The sequence below is a fragment of the Budorcas taxicolor genome, chromosome 4 (assembly GCF_023091745.1).
Source record: "Budorcas taxicolor isolate Tak-1 chromosome 4, Takin1.1, whole genome shotgun sequence".
NCBI lineage: Eukaryota > Metazoa > Chordata > Mammalia > Artiodactyla > Bovidae > Budorcas > Budorcas taxicolor.
The window spans coordinates 118,314,601-118,333,884 of record NC_068913.1 but is presented as its reverse complement, the minus strand read 5'-3'; the positions used below and the strand labels follow the sequence as shown (position 1 = coordinate 118,333,884).

At 50.2% G+C, this 19,284-nt stretch overlaps 1 protein-coding gene across 1 annotated transcript in view; it reads right to left on the bottom strand.

Moving 5' to 3' along the window:
* Positions 1–19,284, bottom strand: part of DPP6 (dipeptidyl peptidase like 6) — a 795,167-nt gene that overhangs the window by 199,572 nt on the left and 576,311 nt on the right. The window lies entirely within an intron of this gene.

Below are 19,284 nucleotides of genomic sequence, written 5' to 3'. Positions count from 1 at the left end.
AAATCTTTTATTTACTCAGGAAGTAAATTTGCATTATCATGTCAGTCTTATTTCCACCATTTGCATGTGGTTTACTGGGTAGGCAGAGGCTTGGTACTATTTCCATGACTACCTGGTTTGTGATTAAATCGGGGCGGAGATTTCCAGCTCAACTAATGTAGCACAGAACTAACGTGGACGGTGCTCATCGGAGGCTTCCTGACAGCCAGCTGGACCAGAGATGGAGAGACCCCGGCCCGGCGGGAGGTCCCTGAAATCTCCGGCAGAGTCCACTCTGTACCCTCGGTGAGCTGTAATACCGGAGCCAAGATAGGCTTACCTGGGCAAACTCCTGTCCCCTGGACAATTCGATGTGCATGCTATAGTTTCAGAGAGTGGCCAGTAAATTAAGAGCTCATTGCAAGGGGAACGTGGCTTTCAAAAGTAAGGCAACAACAGCAACACAGCCCTCAGGTCTCAGATGTCCCTCTTCAACTCTTGAGCCAGGAGATTATTCCCCAACCCATAAATGCAGTGGTCACCCCCAAAGAAGGGAGAACGTGGCCTCTGTCCTCTCGAGCTTTCTGGAGAGAGACCCTCTGGGGATGTGGAATGTGATGTGTTGGTTACCCTGCAGGGATGAAGTGAGAGCCGTATTTCACTTCCCTTCCTCTGGAAACTTCTGAGTGTTGGTGCCCTGTGTGGGCCAGCGCTCGCTGACTAGCATTTAAAAACCAGCTTTCTAAAGATAACGGGTGAGGGACACGCAGGCCAAGGAAGACGGAGCTACCGCCGGGTGTGTGCAGTATGGACACGCTTGGGCTGAGGACAGACGTGAGCCTGGAAAGGAAAGCGGGGGAGGGCCTGCTAACACCCCGACTCCATGCCTGGCCTGGGCCCCCGGATTAACCTCATGGGGATCACAGCCATTTGGCAAAAAAAGGACCTAGGTATAAAAATAAAAAACAGCCCTTAATGCTAAAGAAGTTTCGCTTCCAGTGACCCCAGGACTCCTGCACTAGACCCTGGGATGGTGTGCTCAAGGGCAGGAGACAGCCATCCAGCTAGGGGTCTAGTTGAAGCTCTGGTCCAGGTGTGAAGAAACAGCTCTGGAGGAGCGAAGTCGTGACGAAGACCACCACGTGCTCCTGTAGCAATCTGAGCAGGACCCCGCCCCGCCAGGACCGAGCTGCTGTTCTGAAGCGCTGCAGCGCTGCTCCCCCAGGAGAAGAAGGCGGGGCCGGGGTTCCAGGCCCTGTGTCCTGAGCAGACTGGCGCTCAGAGAGCCCCTCGGAGGTCCGGGAGCTTGGACAGAGGCTGCCTCTGGGAACGGAGACAGAAGCGGGAGCTGGGCGGCCGTCCCGTTTCTCTACGGTCACGGCACCTGCGCTGGGCCGTTCCGTCTCTCCAACGGTGCCCTTTCACGCTGCGTGTCTCACTCCAGGTTCACGGTGACCCCAGGCAGGCACCTCTGTTTGCTGAGAGGGGAAAGTGAGGCCCTGCCGGGGGCGTGGAGCAGGCAGCAGTGATGGAGGCACGAGGAGAGGAGGGCTGGGTCCTAACTCAGTGACCCCAACGGGGTCAGAGATGATGGCCCGAGGCTTCTGAGCGCAGGCTGTAAATGGTACTGAGGCCTCCCAGCTCCCTCTCGGGTCATTTGCTCTGCGGGAGGATGGCTGTCAGATTGCGAAGACACTCGAGTGACCGCATGGGGATGAGTCGAGGTTCTTCCCCATGAGATGACCACAAGCCAGCAAGGCACCGGGAAGCTTGGAAATTGATTCTTCAAGGCCCCCAGTCAGGCCTGCAGACGACACGGCCCTGACTAACAACCTCACAAGAGAACGTGAGCTGGGGCCACTCAGATCTAACATGGCCCTGAGTTACTGACCCGTAGTAACCATGAGCCGGAAGTACTGGTTGTCTTAAGCCACTAAGTTTCGGATAGCTTCTCACCCAGCAGTTGGTAAATAATACATCTAGTTTAAATCCAGATGATGAAGCTTAACTGTTAAATCAGAAGTGGACAGACTTTTGAGTTTCTGGATCCCCTCCCTATAAACTTTCAGCAACTTCTCAAACAAATAAACAAGTTACCTATCAAAGGGTCTGTACAGGAGAGGGGAGGGGTGGGGGGCATTAAGGACCAAAGCATTTGGAAAAAGCCTTTGAATTTACCGTAGAGAATGGTCCACAGCCCAGGGGATGAGGTGGTCATGACGGGAGGGTGGGGAGCATTTCTGAGGCACATTCTATGCAGCAGGCAGTAGGCCAGCTCCTCAGCATACGTGAATGCGTTCAATCTGCATGGGCTAGGTATTATTATCCTATCTTTTGGATAGGAAAACTGAATCAAACCCATAATACTTGAGATCCGTTTCTCTCTAAGCACATACTGGAAATTGCCTGAACAAAGGGTACAGCTCTTGATTCTCAAGTTATAAGTCCAAGTTGGTTGTTGTCAACTGAAAAATCCAGTATACCAACAGCCATAACACATATGCAAAGTAAGGACACGCACTGTCTTGCTTGGTTGAAGCCCTATTTATTTGACCCATCTGGAAACAGTGACTTCAGTTCATTCTCTGGTTATGACATTCCCAAACCCCTAGACTTACAGCTTCACACCTCTTTAAACATACCTGCAAATGACCCTGAAATTCAACTCTGTGGATATCTTCTGAGTGGGACCAAAGAGAAAAAGGAAGACAAAACTAAAATAACCTAGTAAGGATAATAGAATAAAACGATGAGAGAGCTATCCATTTACAATTCTGCGTCTGTTCTGTCAGGCAGAAAGGAAAAAAACAAGCCTATATGGATGGGAAATTGTATCAGAATATCTAGAAAATGAAACCGCTAATTAGAAAGAGTCAAACAAGATGAAAGAGAGTCAAGAAGTAGAGACGGATAAAACCTGAGGACGCTGGAGTACCTCTGTGCCAAGTATGTACGTAAAAGCAGCATTCCAGGGTAAACCGTGGATGCAAATGAGAAGCCTTCAGCGTGAAACTGCAATTATGACTCAAGAGCTACTCTTAGAAAACGGGGAAGTAGGAGGAAGACGAGGTGATTTTCTCAACTCTCCAAGATGAAACAAGCAAATCAAACATTCTCCTCTGCAAAATATTCCCTCAACCTGGAGCCAAAAGAACCACAGTCACAAAGAAAACTTTAAAAGAGGACAAATTTCAAGTGTTTTCATTTGCACAATGCCTTATCTTGAAAAGACATTAATAAAAAAGTTACATCTCTGAAAGAATTTGAGATAAAAGCCTTTTGTGTGTGTGTGTGTGTGTGTGTGTGTGTGTGTGTGTGTGGACTCTATCTCTTGTATTTATGCATCTTTCTTTAAAACAGACTCTAAATACTTCTGATCATGGAAAAAAGTACAAAGAGCTGGAAGTTAGTAAGACTGCATTGTGAGTGAACTTTTAGAAGTTCATGAATATAAGGTTTCTTCCCACACCATCAAATTTCCCTTGGAAAATAAATGCATGAAAATCTGTTACCCAAAATACCATTCACAAGATGGAAAAAAAATCTCATTATATTGTTTCTTTTTTTAAATATATCATACAATATAGTTGACATCGGCATTCAATAATTTGGAAAAATAACCCAATGTTTGTCTTGGGCTAGGTTCATATTTGGTCTGCATCTAAGAAATCTGAGGGCCTCCCTGGTGGCTCAGCTGGTAAAGAATTCACCTACAATGCGAGAGACTCAGGTTCGATCCCTGGGTTGGGGCGATCTCCCGGAGAAGGGAATGACGACCCACTCCAGTATTCTGGCCTTGAGAATCCCATGGATTGTATAGTTCAAGGGGTCGCAAAGAACTGGACATGACTGAGCGACTTTTACTTCCACTTTAATACTTCTGAGACATCACTCTGTCCACAGCTTGCTTTCTTATCCTCTCCCACATCACTCTTTGAGAGACGCAGACTTTGATTTCCTCTGGTCTTTCCTACCGCAGCCTCACCAGGTACACTGACATGGCCTCACTTTATGCCCTCTTCCTCTATGAAATCTCCCCCTCTTGCAGTCTTAAACCATGATTACCTGAATATTAATTTCATGGACCTGTTTCCTCAACGGTAGGCCAGTGTATCAGACTCCCCAATGACTTCTTTCTCCACCTTAGGTTCACAGGCACCCCAGACTCAATATTCTCTGAAAGAAACTCTTCAACAACCCTTAAAACCTCGTTTTCCTTTCGTATTTCCTATCCTGGTTGGTGGCTCCCTCATCCCCTCAGTAAACTGAGCTGAAAACCTAGTTTTTCCGAACTCCGTTCTGTGCCTCCTTGCTTCTCTGGCTCAATTCCATATATCCCCAAATGGTGCTGAAATAATTTCTCAAGTCCTTCTCAAATCCATCACCCACCCCTCATCCCTAAGGTAAGTGCTCTGCTTCAGACCCCTGTCCATCCTGCCTCTCCTACAGAAAGAAGCTACCGTGTTCTTCTCTAAGACTAACTCCTGAGACCTTGACCCCATTCCCTTCTGCTTCCTGTTGAACTTGATTATCAACTCTTCTACCACAGATTACCCCACCTTATATTTTTCATCGGGCTTCCCAGGTGGCTCTCATGGTAAAGAACCCGCCTGCCAATGCAGGAAACTCAAGAGACGTGGGTTCGATCCCTCGGTTGGAGAAGATCCCCTGGAGGAGGGTATGGCAACCCACTCCAGTGATCTTGTCTGGAGAATCCCAAGGACAGAGGAGCCTGGCGGGTACAGTCCACAGGGTCGCAGAGAGATGGTCACGACTGAGTGCACACACACACACACACACACATTTTTCGTCACTCCCTCTCCATGATTTTGTCTCTCTGATCTGTTGAATTAAAATCTCCCACATGAAAAAAATCCTTGGGCATTTCCCTCCTCCCCCAATTCCTTCTCTTTAACTAGCATGGTACTTTATAAGGAAAGTCTGCACTGCATCACTTTCCATCACTTCAAGCCCACTGCCTCATCCTCCCAACGTTCTCAAAGTGCCACCTCTGCGTGTCTGTCCCACTGCCGTGCACAACAGCGTCTTCTTATTTTCCAGCCCGCTGGCTCACTCTGCAGTGCATGAGAAAGGTCACAGGAATCCTTCTCCCTTCTTTGTTCCCAGGCAGGTCACCGGCCTCGGTCTCCTCCCTGCCTGTCCTTTCTGCTCTGCAGACCCCTTGAACGGATGCAGGCACCAACCTGCCACCCACGCAGGTTCCCCTCATTGGTCTGCACTCTTGGTCTGGAAGGACATTGCTTCCTTATGTGACGTCTTCCTGAGCTCATATTTTCATGCTTGATCTACTTGCTGACTTCTAAGCTCATGTTTTTGCTTATGTTGGGCCTTTCAGCATGGTTTTGCTCCAAACTGTCATACCACATCCAATATTTTGAAAACCAAATAAATTCTTCTCCTCCTAAAAGTCTTTTTTTTTTTTAAGCCGCACTGTGCGGATCCCTCCAGGGATCGAACCTGCGCCTCCTGCATTGGAAGTGTGGAGTCTTAGCCACTGGACCGCCAGGGAAGTCCCCTAAAGAATTCCCTTTTATGTTCTTGCATGTATCTGGTCTCTTGGTAGAAGCATCTTGGAATCAGCTCCAACCATTCCTATTCCTTCCTCCTTTCCTACTGTCCAGGTACGACTGGTTTCCAAATTTCACTGGACTGTGACTTTGTAATGAACCTTAAATTCACAGCACAATTTCCACCCTCAGTAACACTGCCCTAGTTTGATGCCTGAGTGATCACAATGACCTTCCAGGTGACCTGCCAGCCTTGGGCCACAACTCCCCTCCTCCCCAAGGCCTGGAGAAGTCCTTCTTCACAACACAAGAGTCGGGAGCAGTGGGTGGAGAAGTCCTTTTTCACAAGAGTCGGGAGCAGTGGGTGGCTGTGGTGGTTTGGAATAGTTTTGGAGTAGGATGCAGCCACTCCTGTGTATCCACTATAATTACAACACAGTTTTATACTAAGACATATGTTCAATTCCCAGCCTGCTCATCATTTGATGGGTGAACTCAGACAAATTACTTAACTTCTGAGCCTGAGAAGTAACAGCTGTGAGTATTTGCTTAGGAAATTTAAGCCATGAGAAAGGAATCAAGAATGCTCGTGTTTATATTTGAAGAACTATATAGTCTAGCTACTAGCACTGTATAGAATCCACAAAATTCTTTTTTTTTTTTTTTTTTTTTTTTGCCTCTCTTTTGGGCTGTAGGAAAACAGGAATTCCACAGAGAATGGCAAGGTAGGAGCTGACCTCTTCCAAGGGGTGGGAGAGACAGGAAAACAACTGAGATTGTTGCCCTCTGGACTGGCTGCTGGTCAGCACCGCCTCTCCATTCAGACTGAAGGAGGAGAAGGGGATGACAGAGGATGAGATGGCTGGATGGCATCACGGACTCAGTGGACATGGGTTTGAGCAAACTCCGGGTGAGAGTGATGGACAGGGAAGCCTGGTGTGCTGCAGTCCATGGGGTCACAAAGAGTCGGATACAACTTAGTGGCTGAACAACAAGTGTTTCAATAATGAGGTGGATGGTCCCCTGAAGGGGTGAGCTCCCCAGCACTGATGGGATTCAGGCAGAGGCTGGAGAGCTGCTGTGAGGTCCGCCCTGGAATGGGTGTGTGCATTCTTAGGCAGCTGGCTCCAGGGGACATGATTCCCCTTTCTTGTCTGATCCTACATCTATTTATTTACGGGCTTTGCTACTAGCTCAGCTGGCAAAGAATCTGCCTGCAATGCAGGAGACTCAGGTTAGATCCCTGGGTTGGGAAGATCCCCTGGAGGAGGAAATGGCAACCCAGTCCAGTATTCCGGCCTGGGAAATCCCATGGACAGAGGAGCCTGGCAAGATACAGTGCATGGGGTCAAAACACGAGTGAAACACGACTGAGCGACTAACACTTTTACTTTTCCTTCTATTTACCGAGGAAATTAAACATATTAGAGGGTACAGATGAGCTCGGGGTAAGATTCTCCCAAGCTATAACCAAGGACGCCATGGATGGAATAACACATGGTTAAAGAAATAAGATACAGGAATGTGAAGTGAATAGAAGCTAAAAGTATCAGGAAAGCTTAACACAGGAAAAAGTCAGACTGGGCAGATTTGGAAACCAGATGGTAAAAAAAAAGAAGAAGAAAGAAAATTATCCATACAAGATGCATGCTGATGAGTGAAAAAAAATAGAAATTTGAAGGGAAAAGATAAAAATGCTAGAAAAAAGTAGCTGGAAAAGGTAAGATGTCTTGGTTTTAAAACTGGAGAACATAAAGCATTTACCCAGAGGGTCTATCTCCTCACAGTTTTGAAGGTTCTGTTACCAAAAGAGAAGGAATTTCATTAGCTTCCAGCTGGCAATACAGTTCTCCTGAGAATTAACACACAGCCAGCCCCAGGAGAAAGCAAGCAACCTGCCTCCCAAACCCAAGCCGATGTCCCCTGGACCATGACGGATTCTCGCGCACTGTTTGTGATCCTGTGACATTCTGTAGCTGTTCCCTCAAAACCTTTTTGAGAACAGCTTTATGGAGGAGTAACTTACATGTCAAATACTGCACGTAGGTGACTTCCCTGGTCGTTCAGTGCTTAAGAATCCGCCTTGGAGTGCAGGGGACTGGGGTTGGATCCCTGGTCGGGGAACTAAGATCACACATACCTTCCAGCAACTGAGTCCAAGCACCCCAACTACTGAGCCCAAGCACCACAACTACTGAGCCCATGCCACGGCTAGAGAGTCTGTGTGCTGCAATAAAATGATCCCACACGATGCAGCTGAGACCGATGAAGCCACGTGAATTAATTAATTTTAAAAGTTACAAAAAAGGCACTGCACGTATGTGATTTGTTTGAGTTGATGAGTCTGGACACTTGTGATAGTCAGGACCAAGTCACCAGACACACCCAGCACCTTCCATGGCCTCCATGTGTCCCCGACAACCTTTCAGGAAAGCAGCAAAGGCCAGATAATTAAGCCTGGAGCCCTGGTGCCCCCTCCGTCAGTGGGGAGAAATGAGGCGAGGAAACCTACCCTGTGTTTTTTCAAAACCACGTCACGAGTCTCCACACTCACGTGGTGTGTTCCTAAGACTTTTTTCAAAACCACGTCACAAGTCTCCACACTCACGTGGTGTGTTCCTAAGACTCGGTCCCGACATGTTCTTCTGAACAACCTGCCCTCCTGGTTGTGGACACCCTCCATCCACACGGTTAGACCAGGGTCAGGATCAACCCTCACAGAGCAGCTGCCGTTCCTCCAAGAAGCCCTCGAAGACCCGCTCTGCGGAACGGCTCATGACCCAGAGGGGGCTTCAGGGCCTGCCAAAGCCTCCCCGAACAGTCCATCCAGATCCTTCTCTGAGTAATGAAAACAAGTGAACCCATCTCCAGTATGTGATGAGACAAGAGCTAACCAGTTCGTAGGGTCTTGCTGGGAAGAAATGATGAATATCCTGCCTGGAAACCCTTTCACTTAGTATTTGGAGAAACGGGCCCAGCTGAGGGTTCTCGGTCTTTTGAGGAGTGAGACCCATGGGCGGAGATGCTCTAGAGAAGATGCTCAGGTCAGCGGGAGTCGGACAGAGAGCCGGGTGAGGGACGCCCGGGGCAAGTGGTCTGGCCAGAAGGGAGAAGCCCGAGGGCAGCCGGAGGGCTGATTCTCGATTTCACACAGCCCCGGGAGTAAGCGCCAACAGGCCTGTTCTCATTTCCTCCACGCAGGAGGACAGCGTTGACAAGTGCACGTGACAAAGAACTCCATCTCAGCGCAATGATGCTGGCTGCTGGTGACGAACGCTAGACTGGCAGGGCTTCCAGGCCCCTGGTAGTAACAGTGTGGAAGCAGAGTTTGCAGGGGTGGCAGGAGAATGCCGTGGTGACACCGAGCCCGGGGACTCTACCTCCCCCTCCTGTTCATAAAGCCCCTCGGGTCCTGGGGGGACTGCACCCCTGCCCTCCCCACCTCTGTCCTGTCTCATGCCTACATTTAACCGTGCAGGCACTGAAGCCTGGATCTGGGCGCTCAAGCCTTAGGGCGTCACGTCTGACAAGCCCCTGACGGTGACACAGTTGGTGATGTCCCCTTGCACACAGAGTCCACACTGCTTCCTCTCCTAGATTCTGGAGAAATCCCATCTCGTGACAGAGTCGGTCGGTCTCTGCTCGACTCTTAATCTCCTGTTTCACTCATGTCTTTTATTGGGCTCTACCCCCAGTGACTTGGCATCGTGCCAGAACATCTGGCCTGGTCTCTGTGAATCTCAAGTCCTGATGTAGAGGTTGATGATGATGGAAAGGTTCCTGAAGAGCCCAGTCCATATTCAGTACTTGTATCTCAACTCCTTTCCTCCAGGAGTCACTGTTTTCCCACCAGACTTTCTAAATTTAAGGGCGTATGCTCAGTCATGCAGGCATGTCCAACCCTTTTGCAACGCTATGGACTGTAGCCCACCATGTTCCTCTGTCCGTTGGATTCTGGAGGCATGAATACTGGAGTGGGTTGCCATTTCCTTCTCCAGGGAATGTCTCTCACCCAGGGATAGAACTTGGGTCTCCTGCATTGCAGGCCCATTCTTTATCTCTGAACCATCAGGGAAGTCCATAAAATTTAAGAGAGTAGGTTTCCCCTCAAACCTGTAGTCTCTCCAAACATCTAGTTCAGCTCTGGGTGTTAATCCAGCCCCAAGAACCTCTAATGCTTTGTTTTTTGACCAACCCCATTCATCAAACTTCTTAATAGAGAATGTCTCATCTTCTGGGTCCTTCATCCACAAAGCTCTCCAGATATCAGTGACTCTGAGAACATCTGAGCCTGAAAACAACAGGATTAAAACTGAGGATGCCTCTCAATAAAGATCTTAAGTTTCAGAGATGAATAGCACAACTTTCAGCTGTGATTCGGGTCACGTTCCCAGATACCCAAGAGAGGAACACCTCTGACATTCAGGAATAGCTGAGTAATATTCTTTTAATCATTTCCTGTGTCTCCACTCGGACATTGCAATTCAAGGAGCATGTCCATGTGTCTTAGGCTCATCTTCTGGAGACAAATGATATCAGTCGTAGGGTGCTGGGAAGACATTTGAAGGAAGCAGTTCACGAGCCTTTCCTTCCTTCCTAACTGATTTTCAAGGACACACGCCCACGTGCCCTGACCTCTCCCTGGCTCCATCACTGCCTGTCCTCAGTGTGGCAGCCACTAAGAGACGATGCCCGATGTCCCCGCTCTTCCAGGCTGCCGACTTCTCCTTCTTCGCCCTCTCTGTGCTGCTGACTCTTTCCTGATCTCGCTTGAGGACACGGCGTTTTCTTTTCCCTTGCTCGCCTTTGTGTCTCTTCTCGCTGCATATACTGCCTGTAGGATCAGCCTCCGGAGATGCAAGGTAAAAATAAAACCTCCTGACATTGTGGATGTCTTTAGAATTTACAAACCATGTTCTTTCTATATCCTTTAACGCGACCCTCACAACACCTGCTCCCATGACTGGGTTAAGTTTCTCTTCAATTCTTCTTTTAAATAAAGAAACGGAGGCTCAGAGACACAACTGGTTGGTCCAAGGTCACATAATGTCAAAGAAACAGACCTGGGAAGTCAGGGTCTTTTTTTTCCCACATGGCTTCACGTTGTTGCCACTGTAACATGCTGGTCAGAAAGCTTCTCCCACCCTAAGCCGCCTCTTCTTTAGCAGCCAGAAAGGATACCGACAGATCCACACTCAAGAGAGCAATGTTAGGAAGAAAAGAACTGAGAAGGTCTATGCCAGAGCCGCAACTAGCTCCCGCCCTGCACAAGATCGGCTGTCAGCCAATGCTGTCAAGGCCTCGGGGAACCTCACAGAATCCCAGTGGTCCTGGGGACAGAGCGGGACATGGAGAGGAAGGAGGTCACCGAGGGGGTCACCGAGGGGGAAGGTTGCTCACTTTCAGCTTTTCAGGCTGAGCTGCTTCTGCACCACTTCCTTGTACGGCAGCTCACCAGCTTCTCTGCTGCCTCTCTGAGTGTATCTCAGGACCCTGACCCCTGGTTCCTCGTGGCAGCAAACACTGAGTGCAGCGGACTCACTTCAATGTCAGGGCAGGGAGATGGAGCGTAAATGTCTGGTTCTCTCCTCTGGGGAAGGGTGCTGATGGAGGCAGGGCTCACTTAGCGGTTTATCAGCACAACATAAAAACCAGTAGCGGCTGTCTCCGCTTTGTAAGAGGGTGCACCCGGGCCCGGCTGTGTCCCCCGCCAGGCCTCTGCCGAAGGGCAGGGTTGGGAAGTCCAGGCGGTCCCTCCTCTGCCTTCGCTGCCTTACTCGTTAATTCTATAGCGTGTGTCACGTGATGCTAAATGGATGATTGATTTTCGGCAGGCCCGTCTCCCCCCGCCCCCCCCCCCCCCGCTCACGTGACATTTCCAGTCCTCCGTCTTCCATCTCCTGCTCACCATCACCCCATGGCTACTCTGCCCCGCTGATCCGAGTCTAAGGCGAACACTCATCGCCTGTCGTCCGAGCGCCTCCTGCAGCAGGAACCCTCCGCGCTCACACGCGGGAGGGAGGTCTGGGCTCACTCCTTCCCTCCTAGTCCCTCTGAACCTGATCCAGCCCCCGGCCCGCCCCCGTCCCAACTCCGTCAGGAACTAACAGGTTGCCGTCTGCCCAGCATCCTGACACACCCCTTCCCTCACCTCCTCTTGCACTCCAGTGGTTCCCCTCGCCTCTCGAGTCCCCCTGCCCAGACTCACTGACGAGTTGTCAAAACCACCCCTCCCCTGCCCACAGTCGGCATCAGTCGGCTGGGGCCGGATGGGCAGTGAGGGCTGTGGCTTCCCCGGAGATGGGCACAGAGTCGCAGCTCGGCGAAGACAGGATTAGGGCACAGCGGTCCACGGGGGAGGCTTAGCGCCACCCGGAACTGAGTGCCAGAGGACAAATCGCCGGGTCCCGGGGGTGCTCGTCCCAGTCACACCCGATGGAGGCTTCACTACGCCGGACAACTGCGCTCCCACCTCCGAAACCCAGCATGCCGCATCCAAGGCGGATTCAGCTTCATGCCGACAGCTCTTAACCCACAGGGTCCCTTGAATCAAAGCCTTTGTGGGTAAGACAGACGATAAACCGGGCCGCTGGTGACTGGAGGAGATTCTGGAACCCAGTGGGTAGAAATGGGCTGAGCACCCTCTCGCTCAGAGACCCCAGCTGACGTGCCATCTGCACTGGCATGCTTCGTGTGGCACTTTCTACCCGCGAAGCTTGGCTCCAGTGCGCTCTGCTCTCTCATTTTCAAGACCATCTTTGAGGGTTTCATTCTCACTCACGTCACTGTTTCCTGTGCGCGTCTTACTAGGCTCTGTGGGAGGTTGCCTCTGTGCTTCCCCCCGCCACCCTTCCACCCCACTCCACTTCTGAGACGGCTGGTATTTCTGTTTCTTGAGACCCTCCCCTCACCCATTCTCAGCCTCTCCTTTGCTTATTCTCAGAGGCCTTTGCTTTCATTTTCCAGTTGCAAAGGAGACGGTCAACGCCTCTGACACACAGGCAGCCCCCGGCCACGTGGACACCGAAAGTAGGAAGAGGGGGGATTCTGGCAGAGGCCGCATATCCTGCTCTCACTCCAGCTTGTTTTCCGTCCCCTTGGCTGTCTCTTTCTGGAAGATTCATCCCGGGTGAGCGACAGGCTGGGGCTCACATCACAGCGGGTTGGGTTCAGCTGGACACCACACACACACACACACACACACCAGGGGTACTCGGGCACCACCACGGTCCTCCCCATGCTTCCAGATAACAAGGTCTGGAAGATCACCCTCCTCACCAGCCTCTCTGATGTTTTCTTGATCCGGAATTACCAAACATCATGCCACTGTGACCATATAATTTGCCACCCAAACAGGCACAGAGAAAGTAGACTGATCGGTAATCAACATTGGAGAGACAGGCACAGACTGCTTGTCTGGAGCCGTCCATTCAAGACAAACCAGGATACATGATTTCCCCCGTTACTGTTGCCTCGTGAGCAATCCTACTGATGGGAGAATGGGAAATTACATCCTCAGTTTAACCAGGGGAAGGCGCGAGAAATCCAATGAGGACCTGGGGAAGGAGTCTGAAAACAGACAGAGGAGGAGGGAGGGGAACTGTGTTGAGCACGTCTCCAAGAAGGACTCACGAAGCAACCAGGCTGCTGAGGCACCATCTGTGCACGCCAGCTCCTTACGGCGCACGGCGCCTGCCTCTTCCCCAGCCTCGGGCTGACATCACACGCCACAGTCAGACGGTGCTGTTTGTTGGCAGGTGTTGTGTGTCCAGCTTAAGGGCAGTGGAGATGGTGCTGGGGCCGAGCAGGGCCATGACTCGTAGGTTAAGTGAACACAGAGCAGGAGGCCAAGAGGCTGGAAAGACCGTTTTCCATCAAGTCAGAAGAGGGAGAATAAAGGCTTACAAAGCGCATACTGAAACAAATGTTGAACAAGCCCTGGAATCGATGGTTTTACATTAAGTGCGGCTACATGAACTTCTAATGACCTAGCAATGTCCCAATAATCCTATGAACATATTAGGGACCCATTCTCAGTCTCCCAAATCAGGCCATAGTTACTAGGATATAGCTTCCCGGATTAGGGGGTAAAGTAGATGCAAACGATAAAAAATCCAGTATCCTGAACTCAATTGTACACAAATTTGTATCCTTGAGACAAAAAGAACTCTTGAAAATGATGGGGTGAAGCTTCAATTTTCAGATCGAATAACAGATTTTATTATCATCCATGAATGTCATGAGAATTCTCAGTTTTAAAAGATTTCAAAACGTAGGGCATCCTTAAAAGTACAGGTGATCCTAAAACAACATTTATTTGATTTCATGTGGGTTTATTTGTCATGGTGGATGGGAGGAGTCCACTGGAATGATATGGGAATGTACTGTCTGCAGGCAAGGACAAAACTGTGTCCATGAAGGCAGGGACCTCGGTGCTCCGTGATGGAGGAGGGTGTTCTCTCTGGCCGCTGATGGGCTAAGGGTGATAGGTTGCTGAAGATTCTGTGGGCAGCGTCGAAAGGAGAAAAGCTCCTTGAGGACAAAGGCAGCCTTGAGGCTGTCCTGGTAATTCAGAGGGAAAAGCTGCTGGCTGCATGCGTCATCGTGACGGTTCCTGCCTGCTTGGCAGTTCTGCATCTACTGAAATTCTGTGCTCTTCACAAGACGGCTCTAAATATATCTCCTGGTTTGACAATCCCGAAGACACACGAGGAATCCCAGGATGCTGTGTCTCCAATACAAGTCTTAAAGCAGGGCTAGAAGCAAAGGCAGAGGCATGCTAATGGACGACACTCAGATGCCACATGGAGCCGACGGGGCTGACGTTGAAAACTCCTCAGTCGACACTGACTGTACATTTGCCATATGCTCAGAGTCCTCTAATGAGCAGTTATGGAAGAATCCTTCCTTGTTTGGACTGGGCTGCTGAGTTCTGCAGAGCTGTTCCCTGAGCTAAAAATACTGGAGCTAATTAGCTCGCTCTGCTCTTCGGGAATCGCCAGATGGCAACTCGAGGCTGCTCTCAGAGCTCGCTGCCGTGGCAGAGCGTCTCACAGTGTGGTCCATGGACCACATACATGCGTTGGAATCATCCGGCATGTCTGCTAAAAATGAAGATTCCTGGGTCCACCCCGTAGCATCATCGAGTGTGTGGGGCTTCGCATCTGCCTTTTGACAAAACCATCTGGACACGTTAACAGGGGTGCCCCCAGCGAGCACGCTCACATTTGAGAACTTCTGTCCCAAGGTGCCTGGTTTGCAAACTTGGCTCCACTCAGAGTTACCAGGGACCTTTTAAAGCTCAAGTCCCACCACCAGAGAGCCTGATTTGCTACATGGCTGGCTGGTGATTCTAACGTAGGAGCAGGCACACCTCTGGGTGTTACCGAACACTCACATTTACAAACAAACACACCAAGAGAGGACTGAGCCCTGGAGCACGTGGGCTCCCTGCTGTCAGCTTCATCGCTGAAGGTTCTCATAGCTCGATCATGAGTTTCCACCACAGCGCTGCAAACTGATCACTCCCCTCATTGACCAAAAATCCAGATATTCCCTCCAGCCAGTGCAGCTAGCTTCCGTGGGCATGTTCACATACCCCTGGTGGCAGGTGAGCTATGGAGCAAACGTCCTTTCCCTGACCCCAGCTCTCAGTTTCATACATACTCAGAGGGTAGAAGCAGCACCTCTAACTTGGATTTCATTGAAGTTACCGCACAGGACAAAGTGGCGATAGGTGCTGGTATTAGGCTGAGGCAGTGGGTGACATGTTTGGACCGTGAACGTGGACTCGAATGCCTCGGGAATGAGAAAGACTGGAGACAGTCCAGGCCAGGGACAGCCTCTCAGCCATGTCACTCACGCCTGTGGAAACACACAAGCCCTAGCCTGGGTCTCTCCCTCTACGAAGTGGAGATGACATCAGCACTCACATGATCAAAGTTGAAGTGAGAGAGCGTATCTGAGGCGTTTTTAGGGACGGGGCTGTGCTGGCTTCTCAGGACATGAGGTCACCATGGAGACCACCCCACTGGGATGTCTGGAGGCAGGGCTGGCAGCCTTGCCTTTCAGGGATGGTATGGCTCTGAGAACATCATAAACCCTGGGTTTTGGTTTTCATGTCGGCAAGATACAGTGCTTCTGAGAGCCAAGCTAGTTTGACGGCAAGAGTTCCCTCTGTGCCATGATTTTGAAATTCTAAAGGGATCAGTGGTGTCATAGCATAAAGGGGAGAAGGTGCATGAGAAAGGGACATCAGGAGTTGGCAGGAAGGTGCAGGACTCGGGTCCCTGCAAGGCTGGTCTCCCTGGGACCTTGGTCTGAATATCTGCCTTCAGCCCCATAATGAAGTCTTTCCTCACTCCTTAGAATCTCTGCTGAGTGCCCTCAGGGATGGGAAAGGGCACCCGGCCCTGGGAAAGCCCGTTGGATTTGTTTTCTGTTCCAAACACAAAACACAAAGTGTTGGGTCCTTGGCACAAGTCCCCAGGCTGGGTCAGAGGGCACTTCACACCGTGGGATATGTCAGTGAGTCTTCCTCCAAACCAGGCCAAACACGTTCCATTGGAGACACATCAGCCTGCAGTGGACACTTAACGCATATGCGCTGTTGGGCGTGGTGGCATGACAGCAGCAGGCGCCTGGAGATGCTTCTGAGGACCATTCTATGGCCTCCAACTTGCAGTTGGTTTTTTCTTGGATAAAAGGTATAGACTTTGAACTCGATGAAATAATATTCTTTGAAAGGTAAAATTTAGGAATCTATGTGTTTACTTCTTTCTAACGAGATGCAATCTTTAAAACTCGATGAAATAATATTCTTTGGAAGGTAAAATTCGGGAATCTATGTGTTTGCTTCCTTCTAAGGAGATGCAATCTTTAATTGTGTCTGTTCCAGAGTGTTCTCTGTTGCCATGGTTACCACAAGGTGGCCGATTACTACTGCTGCTCAGGTTGGTGGAGACGGACTTTTCTCTGAACTCATTTTCTCCTCCTGCTTGTATTTACTCTGTTTACTGAACCCAGTTCTGGATCAAAGAACACTCCTACGTTTCAAGGGAGTGGCTCTCTGGTACTCATGGTGAGGGTCACTCACGCCCAAGGTCACAAACCAGATTTTGTCCACCCCCATCATGCTGTCTCCTCTCCTCCAAACCCTCAACTCTGCATGTTAGCCTTTTCAGAGTCCATGTAAGGACACTGGACCCCATCCTTCAGTTCAAAATTAAAGGGAGACTTTGGGACTGTCCTAAACTCAGTTTGAGACAGTCAGGAGCTGTTTACAGCAGGCGGTATTCACTTTCATAAAGATACTCAGAGTATAAGTCAGTTGTTTGGAAGGCAGACCTCCCAGTCTCACGCCGGACCTGCCCACTCAGAGTCTCTCTGGGTGGAGCCGAGGATCAGCTTCTCCATTGGCCATCTGGGATATTATTGATGCTACTAAACATTTACAGCCACAGGTTTCTGGGAGGCCAAGTTCAGTGGACTACCCAGAGAGTTTGTTCAGAGATGCTTGGTAGAAACCCAAGGCCTCCAGACAGAGCTACTCCTGGCAATGGGCCAGCTGGTCGAGCTGGGACATGGGCAAGGCTCCCCAGAGCTTAGGGTCAGCTTGGCTTGTCAACCCAGGACACAGGTGAGGCTCCCCAGAGCTCAGGGTCAGCTGGTCGACCCAGGACATGGGCTAGGCTCCCCAGAGCTCAGGGTCAGCTTGTCAACCTGGGACACGGGCAAGGCTCCCCAGAGCTCAGGGTCAGCTGGTTGACCCGGGACACTAGGCTCCCCAGAGCTCAGGGTCAGCTTGCCGTGTGACTGGCCCTGAGAGAGCCACACCCAGGGTCTCTGGGTGGGGCCGTGTCTGAAGCATCCTGGGGGCTGGCAGCCTACTCCTTTCCTTACGAATCTCCTTGGGGAGAAGGTTCTCTTAGAACTGGAGGGGATACACCATGCTTAGGTGAATTAAGCCAGACACAGGAGGATGGGCAGTGAGTGACTCTTTTATACGGAGTACTTACAACAGGCAGATTCATGGAGACTGAAAGCAGGACAGATGCTACCAGGTCCTGAAGAAGGGGATGGAGGGGCTACTATTTAATGGGAAATGTAGGGGTGGTGGGGATGCAACACTGTCAGGGTGCTTAATGTCACTGAATGGTTTACTTACGAACGGTTAAAATGATATATCTGTTCACCACAATCACAAAAGCCTGGAGAGAGAAAATGGATATTAAGGTATCTGAAAAATCATTGTGTAATCAACAATAGTCATTGAAAAAGAAACATTTCTTCAATCCATCAACTATTATTGATTACACAATGCAATCCTTGATGAATCATGAATCTAAGGAAAAACAGGTATGTTATCACTTGCAGGAGCATTTATAGGCAGTATAATTTCTTAGGCTCTGAAGTTTTGTTTTTGTACGGTTATCCAGTGCACATTTATTGGACATTCACAGAATATGTGTAACTGCTAAAGTTGGGGCACTAGGAGGGTCATCAAGGATTATCTGCCCTCTCTTCTTATTTTATAGGTGAGGAAGCTATTTGACTCTGGACTCTGGTTCCAGAAATGTACTAATAGGTCAGCAACTGGCTGTCCCGATGATGCCAAGGCAGTGTGCCTCCCCCACCCCTGCAAACTTTCCTTACAGGAAGCCGAAAGGCCCCAAAGACACGCACACCGCCGGGCAATCTCCTGTCCGCCGGGGACCTCTGGCTGAGGGTGTGCCAGAGACAGGTCCCACTGCGCGAACCTCGCACCCACAGGCACCACCTGTGCTTGCCCGGGTGACCTCGGACAGCCCACCAGTCAAATCTTATCCTCACTTTACAGACGAGGAACCTGGTCCTCAGCGGTCTGGCCTGCACATGGAAATGGGGCCTGGCTGACGACACTGAGGGACACACGCCACCCATCCTGCGATTTCTGGCCAAGGACGCGTCCCCAGCAACAGCCGCACAGAGATGACTTACGGCCCTCGAGGTCCTCTCCCTCTCTACTCCATCGGCTTTGTGAGCGAATAAAAGCGCTCGAGGCTGTTAATGCTGATACCTCAGGACGCTTCAATTAAATGAAACATTAACATTTTACGTGCGCTCCCTGGAGAATTTAACTGGAAGTGTCTACTGATTGCTCTGCTGCTGACATTAATTTAAGTACACACAGTAAAGGAACCCCCAAATAGTCCAGAATGACATGTTTTTCAAGGGAAGGTAGGGCAACTATGTCAGAGAAAAGAAAACAGAGCTATAAAACCCAATAAACCATTCCAAACAAGGCAGAGCGATCTGTCTAGAGAGCAAAGTGTGCTTCACTCCCACCCAAGCTCTGCCTGGAGAGAAGCCCCATCAAGGCCAGTTGGAGGAGAACGCACACACAGACTCCACACCCTCCAAACGCCACAGGCTGATCCCGTGATCAGATTATGAAGACTCAGTCTCCAACTCTTTCCATGATTAAGCCCACTCGAAAAATATGAACATCAGAAATGGAACACAGCCAGTTAAAGAAGCTGAACAGCACAACCCAAACCTGTGTCACTGTATTTAGTTGCGGGAAGAAGGTGGGGGCAGTGGGCACAGTAAAGACTAAGAGGCCACACAGAAGCGCTGGACCAGGGAGGGGCCCAGCAGACGGGAGTGATGCCAGGAGAGCAGTAGGGAGGGCCTACGAAACTACACACAGTGCCACCATATGGCCAGCAATCCCACTCCTGGGCACATACCCGGAGAAAACCGTAATTCCAAAGGATACCTGTGCCTCCGTGCTCAC